This window comes from Poecilia latipinna, unplaced genomic scaffold (assembly GCF_001443285.1).
Source record: "Poecilia latipinna isolate Pla-1442-1.1 unplaced genomic scaffold, P_latipinna-1.0 Scaffold339, whole genome shotgun sequence".
In the NCBI taxonomy this organism is placed as follows: Eukaryota; Metazoa; Chordata; class Actinopteri; order Cyprinodontiformes; family Poeciliidae; genus Poecilia; species Poecilia latipinna.
In genome coordinates this window covers 370,208-384,832 of record NW_015112955.1, presented here as the reverse complement: position 1 = coordinate 384,832, position 14,625 = coordinate 370,208, and the positions used below count along the sequence as shown (strand labels likewise).

The 14,625-nt window shown below is 38.6% G+C and overlaps 1 protein-coding gene across 5 annotated transcripts in view; it reads right to left on the bottom strand.

Annotated features, from left to right (window-relative positions):
* Nucleotides 1-14,625, bottom strand: part of bmpr1bb (bone morphogenetic protein receptor, type IBb) — a 53,222-nt gene that overhangs the window by 31,822 nt on the left and 6,775 nt on the right. For 3 of the 5 annotated variants that reach the window (XM_015035602.1, XM_015035601.1, XM_015035603.1), the window contains exon 2: nt 12,000-12,104. The exons of the other annotated variants lie outside the window; for them this stretch is intronic. The gene's annotated coding sequence lies outside the window, so the exon portion shown is untranslated. The remainder of the gene's footprint in view (nt 1-11,999; nt 12,105-14,625) is intronic. 5 annotated transcript variants of the gene reach the window in all.

The following is a 14,625-nucleotide window of genomic DNA, read 5'->3' as shown; positions in this document are numbered from 1 at the left end:
CAATATCATCCTGTTTAAGGGCATTTTATCTGCTAGAGGCATTGTGTTGACATTTACACATGGCTTTCCTAACATATTTAAGTAATGCATCACAGGATTATGTAAACAGTTGGATCATAGGTGGTTATGCCAATCACTTTTGCTTTAAACATTTATATAGATGTCTGCAATTGATCACACGTAGGTCTGGTCATGCTGGGACATGGCAGTAACTCAAGAAGGCATGAAATTTGCTCCATTTGTGTGTGCTTTGCATGCACTCTGCTAAATTTCTGTACAAGACTCAGGACTCACTTTGCACAAAGGTCATGAAAATGTTACACCCAGAAGGTACAAGCAATTTGTACCTATTTGGCATTAGATGGTAGCTGTTGTCTCTTGAGTCATGAAAACAAAAGGCGTAAAAGTGACTAAGGAGAAGAAAATCAAGGTAAGTCTATTTACATATAGCACTTTACAGCAATAAGACATATCAGAGTGCTTTACATGGTAAAAAAAATTAAAAGAAATGTTACATTGGCAAAAATAAGGAGAAGTAATTAAAAAGTTGTAATTCAGAATAGATTTAATATGCTCCAGTTACTATATTAATCAAAGATAACTCTAAACAAATTGGGTTTTAGCCACATTGAGTCAGTATAATGACCTTAGAATCATCTTCCTGGTTTAAGTGAGAACATCAAGAGTAGCATTGTGGATCAGCTGCAGCTGTCTGATTTTTTTAGGGAAATCTGTCACTAGTCATTTAATCCTGGAAATGTTCTTCAGATTATAGAACGTTGTAATTGTAAATATTTTATCATGAGAGCTCCTGCCCTTGACAAGATCTAGGGCCTAAATATTTACAATCAGCTTCTGACTCTGTCAGGGAAGAATCACATTTGGGATTCCATTTCTAAATAAATAAGTGATGCCATCTTTTTAATGCATTGCTTCATCCTTTAAAATAAGGAATAACATATCTTTAAATGATTAATTTGAAGATTTAAAAAGGTGTTGAAAGAATAACATGATACATTAATAAATTAATGTGTGTTTTACCACAGCGATTAGTTCAGACTTCTGCTGTACTCCTACTTTAGCTCAGGCTGCTGAATGAGAACACTGAACCGTTGCCAAGTCTTCATAAACAATAAAACAGACATGTTGCAAAACATTTTCCACTTACCACAGAACATGAGTGGAGTCTCAAAAGTGTATTTCTGCATTTAATAATGACAGATTTCTAAATAGTTTATCAAATATTTATACTCGGCTCATATCTGATCTAACTTTGCCTTACAGAAACGATAACAATGTGCTTCCAAATAATATTTTGAGGTTCCTTCAGCCACCACTGTTGGGGGGTAATTAATGGCGCCACGGGTCCTGTGAGAGTGGGACCAGCTGTGTGCTTTGCTTTGTCACCAGTCCCACTCTGCTTGACACCTTCGGTGACATCCCTCTATTCCAGAGCCAAAATTACAGTTGGAGAGCTCGTTTGTGGGCCTTTTGTGCCCACCCTCAGAGAACAAACGCTAGTAAGACTCAACAACTTGCCCCCTTTGCCCAGCCCCAGAGCGCGCGGCAGTGCCCACTGCTGTAACTGGAGAGCAGGGGGAAAAACAGCTGCTCTGGCTCTATCCTGCATCTGCCACAACTGAGATTTGATGGAACAAAGTGGGAATGCAAGCACACGTTTGGACTCTCAAGTTCAGCCACACTCCAGCTATTGTCCATCTAGCTCTCAATGCAACTTTCTTTCCTTTGAGACACAGGCACACACAGGGAATACTGATCTGTCATCAGACATTGCTAGGCTACATGTTTCTGGCCCCATATTTAGTTTTGTGATCAATGACCCATCATCATAAGTGTACAGTTGTAAATTTCCCTGGCGATTTAGATTTGATTTTATTTTCATTCAACCAAGAATTTTTCTCTAAAGAGAGAAGCATTTATCAAAATATTTTTATTTATATTTTGCTAAAAGAAAAATGGCATAAAGAAAATGGTAAAAAACCTAAGTGCAGTTAAATCATCAGAAATATAAGAAATAAATTGCTGACGTGTTTCACTGCATGTGCAATTATGAGTTTCATTCCTGAATGAAATGACGAAAAGTATTGAACTTTTTCATGATGTCCAATTTTTTTTAAGTAAAGCCTATATATAGTTTTTTTTCATGAATGTTTTTGTACGTTGTACAACTAAAACAAAAGCAAGAAAAAGGGCAATCATTTTTATTTAGGGGAAGAAAATTTATTTATGATCTGTGCAATAAGAGCCTGCTTTTATAGCGACATATTTGTGCTAAGCTGCATGTCTGTTTTTATTGTTGATCTGCTGTGAACTGCAGCTCAATTCCTTTCATTTCTTTTCACAAAGTTTGCACAGCACTGGTGTCTGAGACTTTACAACCAAAGACTTCACCTTCACTCAGCCAAATTCTCATTCACAGATCCTTCAATGAGTTTTGACACTCTGTGAATGAGGTGCTGATAGCTGCCTTTGGCAGCACACCTGAGCACTGCTTCCTCCCTGGCAGCCCAAGATCGAGAGGAATTTCATAGATTATTCAGCACTTTGGCTGACATAAGAATGTTTGCATATAATCTTGCGAAAGCAGCAAAGCTCGTCGACATCTACTTGTAACTGAAAACTGTTCCAATTGTGCCTAAAATTTCCTATTCCATCTAATGGCCAAAGCTTTTAAGGGTGCTTAAAGCTGTTTTACTACGACGGGGAAAAAAAAAACCCTAATAAAAAAAAAGAACAGAAAAAAACTAATATTTAATTTAAATAGGGTGACAGGGAATCTATAATAAATAATTTTTATTTCATAAACCTCCAAAGTTTAGGCGATAAGTGGATTTTTAAAATTTTTAAAAAAAAAAAAAAAGCTTTCAAGTGTGGCACTTTTCAAACAAAAATCCAAATTACAATTCAATCATAACAATCAAAGTTACATGCCATCTGACTTTATGAAATAGCTGCTAGACCCTTCACAATGCATATCCCCAGTAAGACAAACACACTCAGGAAATGGACAGACGAAATAACATTTCCTAATTGATGAGACATATTCCAAACAAAGCCATTCTAATAGTAGAATTACTGCCAGTATTCAGTTAACTCCAACAATTTTTAAACACTGTACACACAACAAACAGACCATCTACAAGTAGGGAACACACATCTGCTTCATCTGTCAGCAAATCCTAACCAAGCTAATAACAACCTCGTGTGGGGTGGGACAGAGTTCAGTCAGCTGCACATGCGAGTGTCTGAGCAGGAGGGAGAGAGAGAGAGAGAGCAGAATAAATGTCGATTCTCAGCATGGATCTGTTCTTCTGGTGTACACTCCAGCCCTCAGTCCCTCTGGGAACCAAAGCCACAGCGGGCAACCTGAAACCCATGATGTCAGCTTCAGAGGGCACACACCATCAGGACCCAGTGAGAAAACGTACAAACGCGATGTCAACGGTTGCACAGTTAATGCGCTGAATTGTACTTGGATTTGAGCAGCTGTGGTGGATTAAGGGGTTCCCAAATGAAGAGCAGTACTTCAGGGAAGTCATGCAAAAAGTTTTCACCAGGCTTGAAGAAAATGTAATGTTGTGAATCTAATTTTTAAGTTCTGTTGTTTTAAACGATATTAACAAAGGTGCTAAAAGAGGACATGCTGCTCTGTAAGCTAGAATATTTTGACTGAAATCTGACTGATTTATGTTGTAATCTAACTAAAACTTATTTAGCCTGTTTGGTTCAATTCCGTTATATTTTATTACACTAAAAAGGTAAAGTGAGCATTGTAGAAAGGTGGTTATGTGGAGGGTGGTAAAACTACATAAACTTGCAGAAATAAATTAATTTGTGAAGGAAAACCTGATAATGTTATTATTTCTTTTTTTTAATATTTGAAAGTATTTTTTGCATGAAATTTTTTCTATTTGTCTTATTAGGTAGACTCTAAATATAAATTTAAAATGTATTCATTTTACACATTTGCAACCCCCTCAACTTCTACATTTTACATAGATACTGTTTGGGTCAATTTGACCCAGCAGTCAAGTTGAAGGGTAAAAAGATTAAAAAACAAAAAGTTCAATTCTATACGTTTCCTTGCACCTCTAGGACATATTTCATCACACACACCACACCACACGCACATGTGCACACACACACACAAGCCCACTTTCTCACTATTCTTTTTACTTCAGTGCATGAAGATGGCGAGAAAGCAGGTGTTCATGCAACTTTTGACGGGAACCTTTCTGTTCCTGTGAGCAAACTCCACCCACACTGAGTGGACACTCAGCAGAAGTGGGGGGAAACATAAATACTCACTGCATGAGTCATTTGTCTTGATTTTAATCAGCGGGTCAATATGACCCAGAACAGAATACGTGTCTCAAGTCGTCTCAAAATAATCAAAATGTAATAGATCCTTTATTTGTGAGAAATAAAAAAAATATAATGGCACAAATATTGGTTGAAATTGTTATTATTGGAGTTAATAATCAGTTACAAAAATGTTTTGGAGGATTTTTTTTAGTTTCAGACACTATTGCATGATTAAACACTCCAAGGGTCAAATTGACCCAAGAACATTAATGCTGTGCCTCAGAAACAAACATAACAAGAGGGATATGTGATGAAAATTGTATCATTTTGTTCACTGAAAGACTCTACACCAGACCCAGGCTGAAATATTTCAACAGAGTTCTGTCAAAGAGTGGTGTGATTGGTCAGTTTGTTAATGTGTGTTATTCATAAATGCTCTCGGACAGCAATGTTGACATTTATCTTCAAATAGTCTGCTTCCACAATCCGGTTTTTGAATTTCAACTTGGTTGTCCAAAAGGAGGCTGCCTATAGAAAAGTGTGGTGCTCTCTGTGTGACTGTTTCGTAAAACCAAAAGACATCAGGATCCAAGGTGGGGGTGGGAACCTCTGTGGAGAGGGGCGTGACGTACACTAAAGAGGCAAGAGTCTCCCCAAGGCGGTCATTGTGTGAAAGGTGTGTGTGACAAAGAACGGTCCACAACCACATGACTGAGCATCAACAGTTCGGCTCCTGATTAAGTATGTGGGAGCCTTGAGACATACGGTGCGATGAAAGTACTTTCACCCTCAAATATCTTCTGTTTCTTTGTAGGTCTGTGAGTTAAAAAGAAAAACAAAAGCTTGTCATCAGTCGCTGCTCATAATGTAAGTTGATTTCCTACATTTCCACATGTACACAGAGAAACTCTGGTTCTGTTCAGCTTGGCTGTCTGCAGTGAAAGAGATTATGATATTGCCTACAGGGTAAATTCTGTCTGTTCTTGTTATTCACTCCTATGCAGACTCATCAGTTTTTCCCCTCCTTTTCCTGTGGCTTCAAGTGCTACCTTCTTTGTAAGAAAAGTGCACTTCATTTGATCGGTGTCGTTTACCTTTTAATTTTAATAGAAGTGTGTACATCAAGTGTTGGATTGTTGTCTTCCTTAATAAACACCTTCATTTAAAAACTCCATTTTGTGTTTCTTGTATTGTCTTTGACTAACATACTTTTAATTTAATGTTCTGAATTCTTAAGTATGACAAACACGCAGGAAAAAAAAAAGGAAATCATGAAAGGGACAACCACTTTTTCACACCACTGTACATGTGTAAAAGTTTGCCATATTCACTTAGCACAGAATCCTATAATACTGAAATAGGACATTAATCTGCTTTGTCAGGCAGGTCTATTACAAGGGCGCACATGTGCTGGCATACATGTACAAAGGCAAGGCAGAAAATTGATGTTCTGTCATTCTGTGTCTAATCTAGACAGAGAGGGGGTGAATAACTGATTGGATGCAGTAAGATATCAATTCAACTCAAAAGTGACTGTGGATATATGAATGAGGATGGACACGGTTTACAGAGGGTTTGTAGCACAGACAGTCAAAACACAGTAGAAATACGGCCTGCTTTAGTTACAGCAGAAGCACGTCAAATTAAACAAGACATCCAGAAACGAAGGCCTTGGAGTCCAATTTATAATTTCAAGACAGGATGAGGTTGCTATTCTGTTTTATAAATGAATTTATGCTTTGATCCAAGAAATATATTCACAGGTTCAATAAAGTTAGAATAAGTCAAGATGTGAGCTTAGCTTGAGACGAAAGTTAAACCAGGCCTTTCCACTAAGGTGTTGCAGTAGCTCAGCTGAGCTCAGCTAATTGTGGCTAGCTTTAGCTTCTTGATGTTTAGCTAAACATTGGTATTCCTATGAGACTCACAGTAATAAAGCCATGTAGAGTTGGAGTTGAAGACGGAATCATACATCTGCTTCAACAAACACACCATCATCTGGACAAAGCAGACAGCACTGAGGATCATGTTCTTTGATTTCTCCAGTGCATTTAACACGGGGTATGATCAAATCAAATTTTCATCAGGGGAGACAAAATGGAGGTGGTTGACGAATATAAATATCTTGTGTACTTGGACAAGACTGGATTGGAGATGCAACAGTGAAGCATAAGGGACAGAGTAAACTGTACTTCTTAGATTCTTCAAGTTTTGCGGTAAGCTGCTGCAGATCTTCTCTTCTGCCATCATCTATGGTGGCAGCAGCATCAGAGCCAGGAACCTAAAAAGGCCCAACAACCTCATAAAAAATGCTGGTTCTGTTCTGGAAATGACTGTGGAACCTCTGGAGATGATAGTGGAAAGAAGGATTTTTCGTAAAATCACGAAAATGATGGACAATCATGACCAACTTCTTCATGAGACCGAGTTTTTTCAGTCAGAGGTTTCTTCAAATTTGCTGTAATACAGCAAATTTGGCAGGAAAGGGTGACCTTTCCTGCAAAGGGTGACCTTTCCAGCAAATTTGGCAGGAAAGGGTGACCTTTCCTGCCAACTATCAACACCATCTACAATAACTATAAGAATTTTAATATGAGTTACAACAACATTTTATTTCTCTTTGGGATCAATAAAGTATTTTTGAATTTGAGTTTTGAAATCATTGCTCAACCCTTTTAGAACTGCTATTTTGTATCTTTCCTGGGATAAAATGTTCATGCAAGCGGCTCATGTTGTTATCTGGGCCTGAACCCAGCTTGCTTCTATTGCAGGAACACTAAAGGGACTGAAAATATTCAGTCTGTCAAAAATAAAAGGCAACATGAAGGGTAAAAAAATTAAAAATGACATTAAATTCAACTGTAAAGCTCCCTCGAGGGATGTATTCCCAAAGGTTGGAAATCGTTCAAATATAAACAGCTTTCTGATGTTGGAAATTAGTCTACTCGGTTATTCTCATACTTTAGGTGGGCTTCACATATGATAAACTTGATGAAAGCACCAAAACAAACATGCGCCTTTCTAGACATTGTTTGCACAGACAAAGTCAGATATCCCAGTAGAAACCCAGGGGGCTTTCTCTTTGCTGGAAGATCGCCTGACCTCCTTCTTCTGTCCCTACATCCCCCCCACCCTTCTCATCCTTCTGACTGACCCCTGGGGAAGGTTCAGTTTTAGGGGCCAAATTCCAGCTTGGCCTCTCAGGACTGTCTATCTCCTTTGCTCTTGTTTTGCTTAGCTGGAAAGATAGCTGCAGGCAGTAAAGCAGACTGTCAAGCCACAAAGCAAACATTCAAATAAGACAGTCAAATTGATGGTATTCATGAGCTGCACTCTACACCTTTACAGAAACCTAATGAAAGAGCAGGATGGAGTAAGCACAACCGACAGACTTTATTGACAAATAAAGAGCATTAGCCTTACTCTGGCTTTGATTGAGGCTCCATCATTCGTCATTCACTTGAGTGCTTTGGATAAGTCTCAATCTAAACTGACTCAAGAGGCTGTAGTCAGGTCTGGGAAACAACCTCCACTGGTCAATCCACACAGACAGAGGTTTATATTTCCCTCATGACTAAAGTCCTTCTGCGTGTGACCGATGTACATGGCTTGGTATTGACACGTGCTGGCTCCATGTACTGGGAGTCATCTGTTTTATTTGATTTACATTATTCCTATGATTTCTCTGACCAACCCAACAGCCGGGTTCAAGTAGAGCATGGGCAGGGTTTTTCCATGCTCTCAGTTGTCCAGGTATGTGTAATAAAATCCTGCTTTCTGTTTTGAAAACCCTGGGAGTTCCAGTCATTTTCACATTTGAGGTTTTCCTCCCTGCTCCCCTTTCTCTCTCTCAGACTTTTGCACTCCAGTGTACAGAACAGTCTACCCAAGGCTGCCTAGTTTAATTTCCAGACCATTCATAAAGCAAAATAAACATGTTTGAAAAGGTAGGGAACACCCAGCAACTTTACCACGTTATGCAAAGAAGGAAAAGAGTTGTGCTTACCTATGTGTCTATAGCCAGTGTTTTTTTTAAAACATGTTTTAAATCAGTTTAACAAATATATCTAAAAAAAAAATATTGGCATCGGACACAGGCATTTATTTTCCACCGTCATTGCCGCTGGAAGATCTCAGCAATAAATATGCACAGGCATTTATTAAAGTTGAGCTTTAGGGAAAACAGAAGAGAACTGCTAATATGTTGTTCACAGCCACAGTGCAGGCGTGCAAAGAAGAACAGGTTAAACACCAGAAATATAGCCCCACTGCTCCAAAGACTCAAATACCTAACCATATAAAATAAAGCCAAAATAAAAGGTTATGTACTTGGGATTCAACTGTGAAAGGTTTCCAATGTTTTTTTTTTGTTTTTTTTTCTTAAAGATTAATGTAATTTGTATTGTGCAATTGATGTTTGTTTGTTTCATCTGTTTAGCTACATCATGTTATTTTTCTAACTGCATTTGGCACAGAAAACTGCATCTCGCTCTAGTAAAGACTGATGTTCTCTGCCCAGAACGGTTTTTGAGTCAGATATGCACCATCTGCAAAGCAAATGTCTCGTATATTCTCAAACTTGAGGAATTTCTGGTGAAACGTGGTTACCTTTGAGCAGACACAAACATTTTGCAATACGGTTATTTTTATTGTGTGAATCAAGTTGGGAAGTGAATCTGTTTAGGCATTTAAAAAAAAAAAAAAGAGAGAGAGAGAGGGCCCTTTTTTTCTTTTATTTCTCCACAACCTTATTGCAGGAAGTTTTCAAAACTCATTACAGGTAACAAGGAAAGTATGACACTGCCAGAAAAGTAGCAGGGATAAGAACCATGCTATTAACTAGTGTATTGCAATCATATGAAAATGCTGGAGCCATGGGTATCATGTAATCCCAGCAATCTGTTGAACTTTACTACAAAAATAAGAGGTTTCCACACATTTATTTATGCTCCAAGAGTCTGCATGCTTTTTTAAAATGGGCACTCTGAGCTGATCACATAAAGACTCGGGTCCAACATTGTTTTTTCAATAACTTTATTTTTATTATACAATAAAAATAAAGAATCGTGATTAGATCATAAACCCTAAATGCTGCTGCTTTTTCGCTTCCTCCAACTCCTTATAGCTTAAAATGTCTGACATCAAAATTAAAGTTGAAGTGCATTTCTAGTGCATCCTAATAAAAGGAACACCTTATCCCAGCTTTCAGCTTATAGAGAGAAAGGGAGGGACGGGGAGAGAGAGAGAGAGAGAGAGAGAGAGAGCGAATTCCTTGAATAATTGTAAATAGCCTTATACCTAGATCTCCACTCTTCTCCAGGAGACTCATCATTTGATTGGATTTTTAATAGATTAGATCCTTTTCTAATTTCAAATATGTGAATTTATGCTTCACTAGGAAAAGAAAACTTTAAGTGACCTCACTTCTCAATGTCAGTTCAATCTTTTATGTATAAATTCTGGCCACAAAATCCCCAAATGACAAAAATCTACAGGAAAATAAAACAACACACACAGTAATCTACTTAAATCGTGTTGTACATATTAAACACACACAACAACTGTAACGGTCTGGAACACAGAAGATGACAAAAATGAGCAAACGCCAGAATTCCCCCCTCCACAAGCCTTTTTTTTTTATCTTGAAAAGCCATCTTCTAATCTTTAAAACGTTCATCTGTGATCTTTGGCTTGAAAACAAGCGCTTGGACTGGCCGTTCCTGGGTGACTCCCGCTCCACATGTGTCACTGAGCAGAATAAATTAACAGCTGTAACTGCTCTCAAACACCTGCAAAAACAATCCAGGGTGTAGCAGGTTAGCAAGCAGTTCCTCTCTTTCTTTCTTGTAATCCGATCCAGCCTCTGCTCTGAATTCTCAGAGCCGCAGCGGAGGCGTGGAAAAGACACAGTGAGAAGCTGCTCACTTCTTAGACTGGACAAAACCGTAACTAAGGATGAAGGACAAACGACTGGTTTAGCCAACTCATTTTTCCCTTTAAAGTTCATTTGAAGCGCTGAGAGCCCTCAACATGTCTGTATGGGGTTAGTGATCTCAAGTTAATTATGTCTGTTAAAAAATATGGTTTATGATGTTAAAATCCAGCTATCAGTAAGTTTGTGTACCAAGCAATGCAACGCTACAGTCCTGCAAGCCAACAAAAGCAAATGGCAGAGTTTTTTCCCCACATGGTTTGTAGAGACTAGACCCAACCCAACCCTAACTAATTTACTAAAGCAAGCGTATAACTTTCCTTTCAGTGATGTCACCACTAATCTGTGCCACTTACAAAGAAAAACAAGGAACCCTAATCACCTTTAAAGAGCTACCCAGACGTACATTAGGCTGCGTGCCAGAGGGTCGTATAGCTGCGAGAGGTTTAGACGTATCAGAGGATTCAAAGTTACATGCAATACCTCAAAGGGAAATTACTTCTGTGACGCAGTTTGGAAAGTTTAGTAAATCAGGAAAACATGTAGCAGCAATTGTCAAAGGATATGATCGATATACACAGCATACAGAGGTTGGCGACTTCTCCAACAACATGATTCACCTTTTTGTTTGCAGGTGGCTGGGTTAATTCTGTGTTGAAGCCTCTTTTTTGTCGAGTGTTGACATTAGTTTGTCACCTGCCACCTGTTTTTGGCCGGCTCCTTAATCCTCCAACTGATGCCAGAGCCTGTTCAGGAACTGCAGTGTGTGTTGAGAGCTTGTGTGTGTGTGTGTGTGCGGCGTGCATGCACGAGAGAGAGAACATGTTCAGCTTGTTACTGTACAAAGCAGTGTGCTATTCAGACGCACAGTGGAGTAATTATTCTCAAAAGCACCGCAGAGCAACTGTAGAGCTGGCAAATATGCAGAAATATCTCACTGAGTCTTGGCAAGAAAAAACTATTTAGAGAACATTGTTTAAAATAGTCCACGCACACTGCACACACTTTTTTCAGGAACGTATTCAAACCCCCTTACACGTTCTCTCACATCAGAACCTCAAACTTCAAACAATTTCAGTGGAATTTCATGTAACAGATGAATAAAAAGAGGCGTAGAACAATTAATGTATTTTCACATTTCTATGGAAATTGTATTCAGACCTTTTTGTAGAATCACCTTTGGCTGCAAAAATTTATAGACACAGAAAATTTGACCAATTTAGTTTAATGGCTGGAAGAAAAACCCTAGACATCAATTTTGAAGTCAAAGATTCTTAACTGGATTTTGGTCTGGACTTAGACTGGGCCATTAACCCCAGTCTCAAGTCTTTAGCTGCCCATTGTTAGTTTTCTGCTACTCACAGTGTTTGAATGTGGGCCAAAAGTTAAATATAATGTTTTAAACGGTCCAATTGATTTGTCTAGAGCACATACTTCCATGTGTTTTCTGCGTCCCCTACATGACTGGCGACAAACTTTAAACTGGACCTATAATAGTCCACTTTCCAACACAGTTTTCTTCTTACCAGTCTTCAATAAAAGGTCAGAAAACTGGAGATTAAAACTAAGTTGTTCTGATACGCCCACCTGAGCTAGGAATCTCTGCAGTTTTTCCAAAGTTAGCGTTAGTCTCTTAGGTGCTTCTCTGATTATTTATTTTCTAGCCCAGCTAGTCAGTTTAAAATACACAGAAGAACTTTTTTACAAGGCACTGTAATAGCGATCAAGAAGAGATACTCACTGTATTCTCTCTCAGTCACTTCCTTTGTCTGCAGGGTGTAAAATGCAAAGCATCAACATTAGCTGGATATGTCACAGCTACGGCTCTAAACGCCCCGTGTTGTACCTATAAAGAAAAAGAAAGAAACATGTGAAAGTCATTTTATGGTCTGTCATCGTGGAGCTGAGAAGCAGGGATTAAAAAAAAGAGGACAGAAATTGATTTCATCTGTTTCCCTCTCTTTTCTCGTGGTCTGAGTGGCACTCGTTGTCACTTGCTATTTACTGGACGAGTGTGAGGTTCCCCTGTGGGATCAGACACAGCCCACTAATGATTTATAGTAGAACCACTACAGAAACTTTTTTTAAGGTTTTTTCTATGTGAAAAAAATAAACTGTTAAATAGAGTTTGCTATATATTTTGATTAAAGTGAAACAAAGAACCTCTTGTTCATACCCAAATAGAGAATTTGTAAAATTCAGTATAAGGAAGTATTGTTAAACTTAACTGAGACAGAATTAAAGAATGCTAACTTGGCCAGATTATTGGAAAGTGTTGAATCCTGGACTTTCCCTTTTTTCCAAACCAGCTGATTTGTTCTGTAATTCCAGGTGGTCTTCCAGACCAGTCTTTTTTTTTTTTTTTTTAAGTAAAGAACATAATTATGAGCTGCCATTCTGCCTGAACCTTGTGTGCAACAGGGAGAAAAAGCGCGCAAATGCAATACAGATTCACCCACACTTGATGGAATAATGCATTTCTCCATTTATCTCCGTTTTCACTTGGACAGACACACTTCCCAGCTGCCTTTTATTTTCCAGGAGCGCAGATGGCGATACAGTGCAAACTTTTAGCACACAGATTCTTAACATTCCTGCTGGGTATGAGTTACTCTCCAACAGAAACTGAATGCTTGGCTTCATCTCTCTTTGCTCTGCGGCCAGCAGGTCGCTGTCGCAGAAGGAGTCCGTGTGAGCCTCCCGCAAGCATCGTTTTCCGTCAAAAGTACAGGAGTTCTGTTCGATCAAGCTCTGCGTTTGTTCGGATCCCTGAGAGGGCACCGGGTAAAAAAAAAAAAACATTCTTCTCAGATCCGAGTCAGCATATTTATACGTTTATGGAGGTTCCTGTAGCAGCAAGCTCATTGCTTAATGGAGAAGGAATTCTAATTAAACAAGCGAGTGCGGCAGGTACCTGTTGAAATAAAGGGTGGAGATGGGCGGTAATCGGGTACTCCATGTCCACCTCTGGAATCCCACAGGGCTCCTTGATTTAGAAGTATTGACTTGTATGAAGTGAAAGAACAAAGTGATCCATTCCGAGGTGCTCATGGCTCCGTTTTTATTGTGGAACTATTTTCTGACAGGCTAAAGTAGAAGAGTGGCCTCAGTTTAAGATTTGGCATACAAGTGTCATAACACATTTTTATGCTTTTTTTAATTTTAAAAGTCGTGTTAATTATTAGGTCAAGTTACTTATGAAATGTGAAAAGAGAAAGCAGGAAGGAAGGATAGAAACAAGTTTAGCAGGGTCAAAGATCCAAATGAAAGAAATGCAAGGAGGGAAAATGATGACAAATAAAGGAAATGAAAGAAGAAGAAAATGATGGAGGGACAAAGGACATGAGAAAGGAAGGAAGAAAGGTCAAAGTATGAAAAAGGAGGAAATACAACAAGAAGAGAAAGGCAGGAGGAAGGAACAAAGGTAGGACACAAGTGAGGAAAGACAGAAAGCTGTAGGATATAAGGAAGGAAACTCAAGAAAGAAAGAAGGAAAGAAGGCTGGGTATAATTGAGAAAAAGAGGAATTACACAAGGAAGGGTAGAAAGAAGAGCAGAACTAAGGACACAACCTTAGACAATGGAATGAGAAAAAAAGTCTGGAAACCATTTTCTTTTTCCGTTCTTATCCGGACTTGGAAAATGCTGAAATCAATAACCAGACTCTTCAAGCATGCATAGGAACTCTGTTAGTCAGATAAAATGGTTAACCTGTCAAAAATGAAGATCTCTGGAGCTACTCAGGTGCAACTAAATCTTCCGAGTCTCTATAAAATGTACCCCACTCTGTCAGAATCTTGCTAATTTTCGGCGCTCCAGTCAGCAGACAGACTCTCCGTCTCGACAGAAACACTAGAGGGGAGCACAGGATTTTATTAAAGTCGTCGTGGTTTATTTTACATAGCTTATCAAGGCACTCGGCACAAAGTCAATTAGTACACCACTTACGGGACAAATTGATGCAACTACAGCATTACAATCTCAGAATAAACACAAAAACACACACGCTTCCTTATACTACCTCCAGTGATGGAGAATCAACACAGTCTGGGCTGGTCGATACAGCTTTTAGCTTTGGGTTTCACGTTCTTCACAATATTATTGGTGTGCAGAATCAAGTGAAAGTACACATTACAACCTTTATCAATACGTTTCAGTTCATGCCATCACTAAGCATCCGTGTATTTATACATTTTACACAGTTGAACTTAAACAAATGGATTTCACTCAGAGGGTGAGGCAAGAAAAAAAAACACCAAAAAGCAGCATCTGAAGTTTTTTTTTTTTTTTTTTTTTTTTGGGTTTTTTCCCAAAAAAAGAAAAAAAAAAATTATTTTGAAAGGGGCTTTGTGTTCCACTGCCCTTTT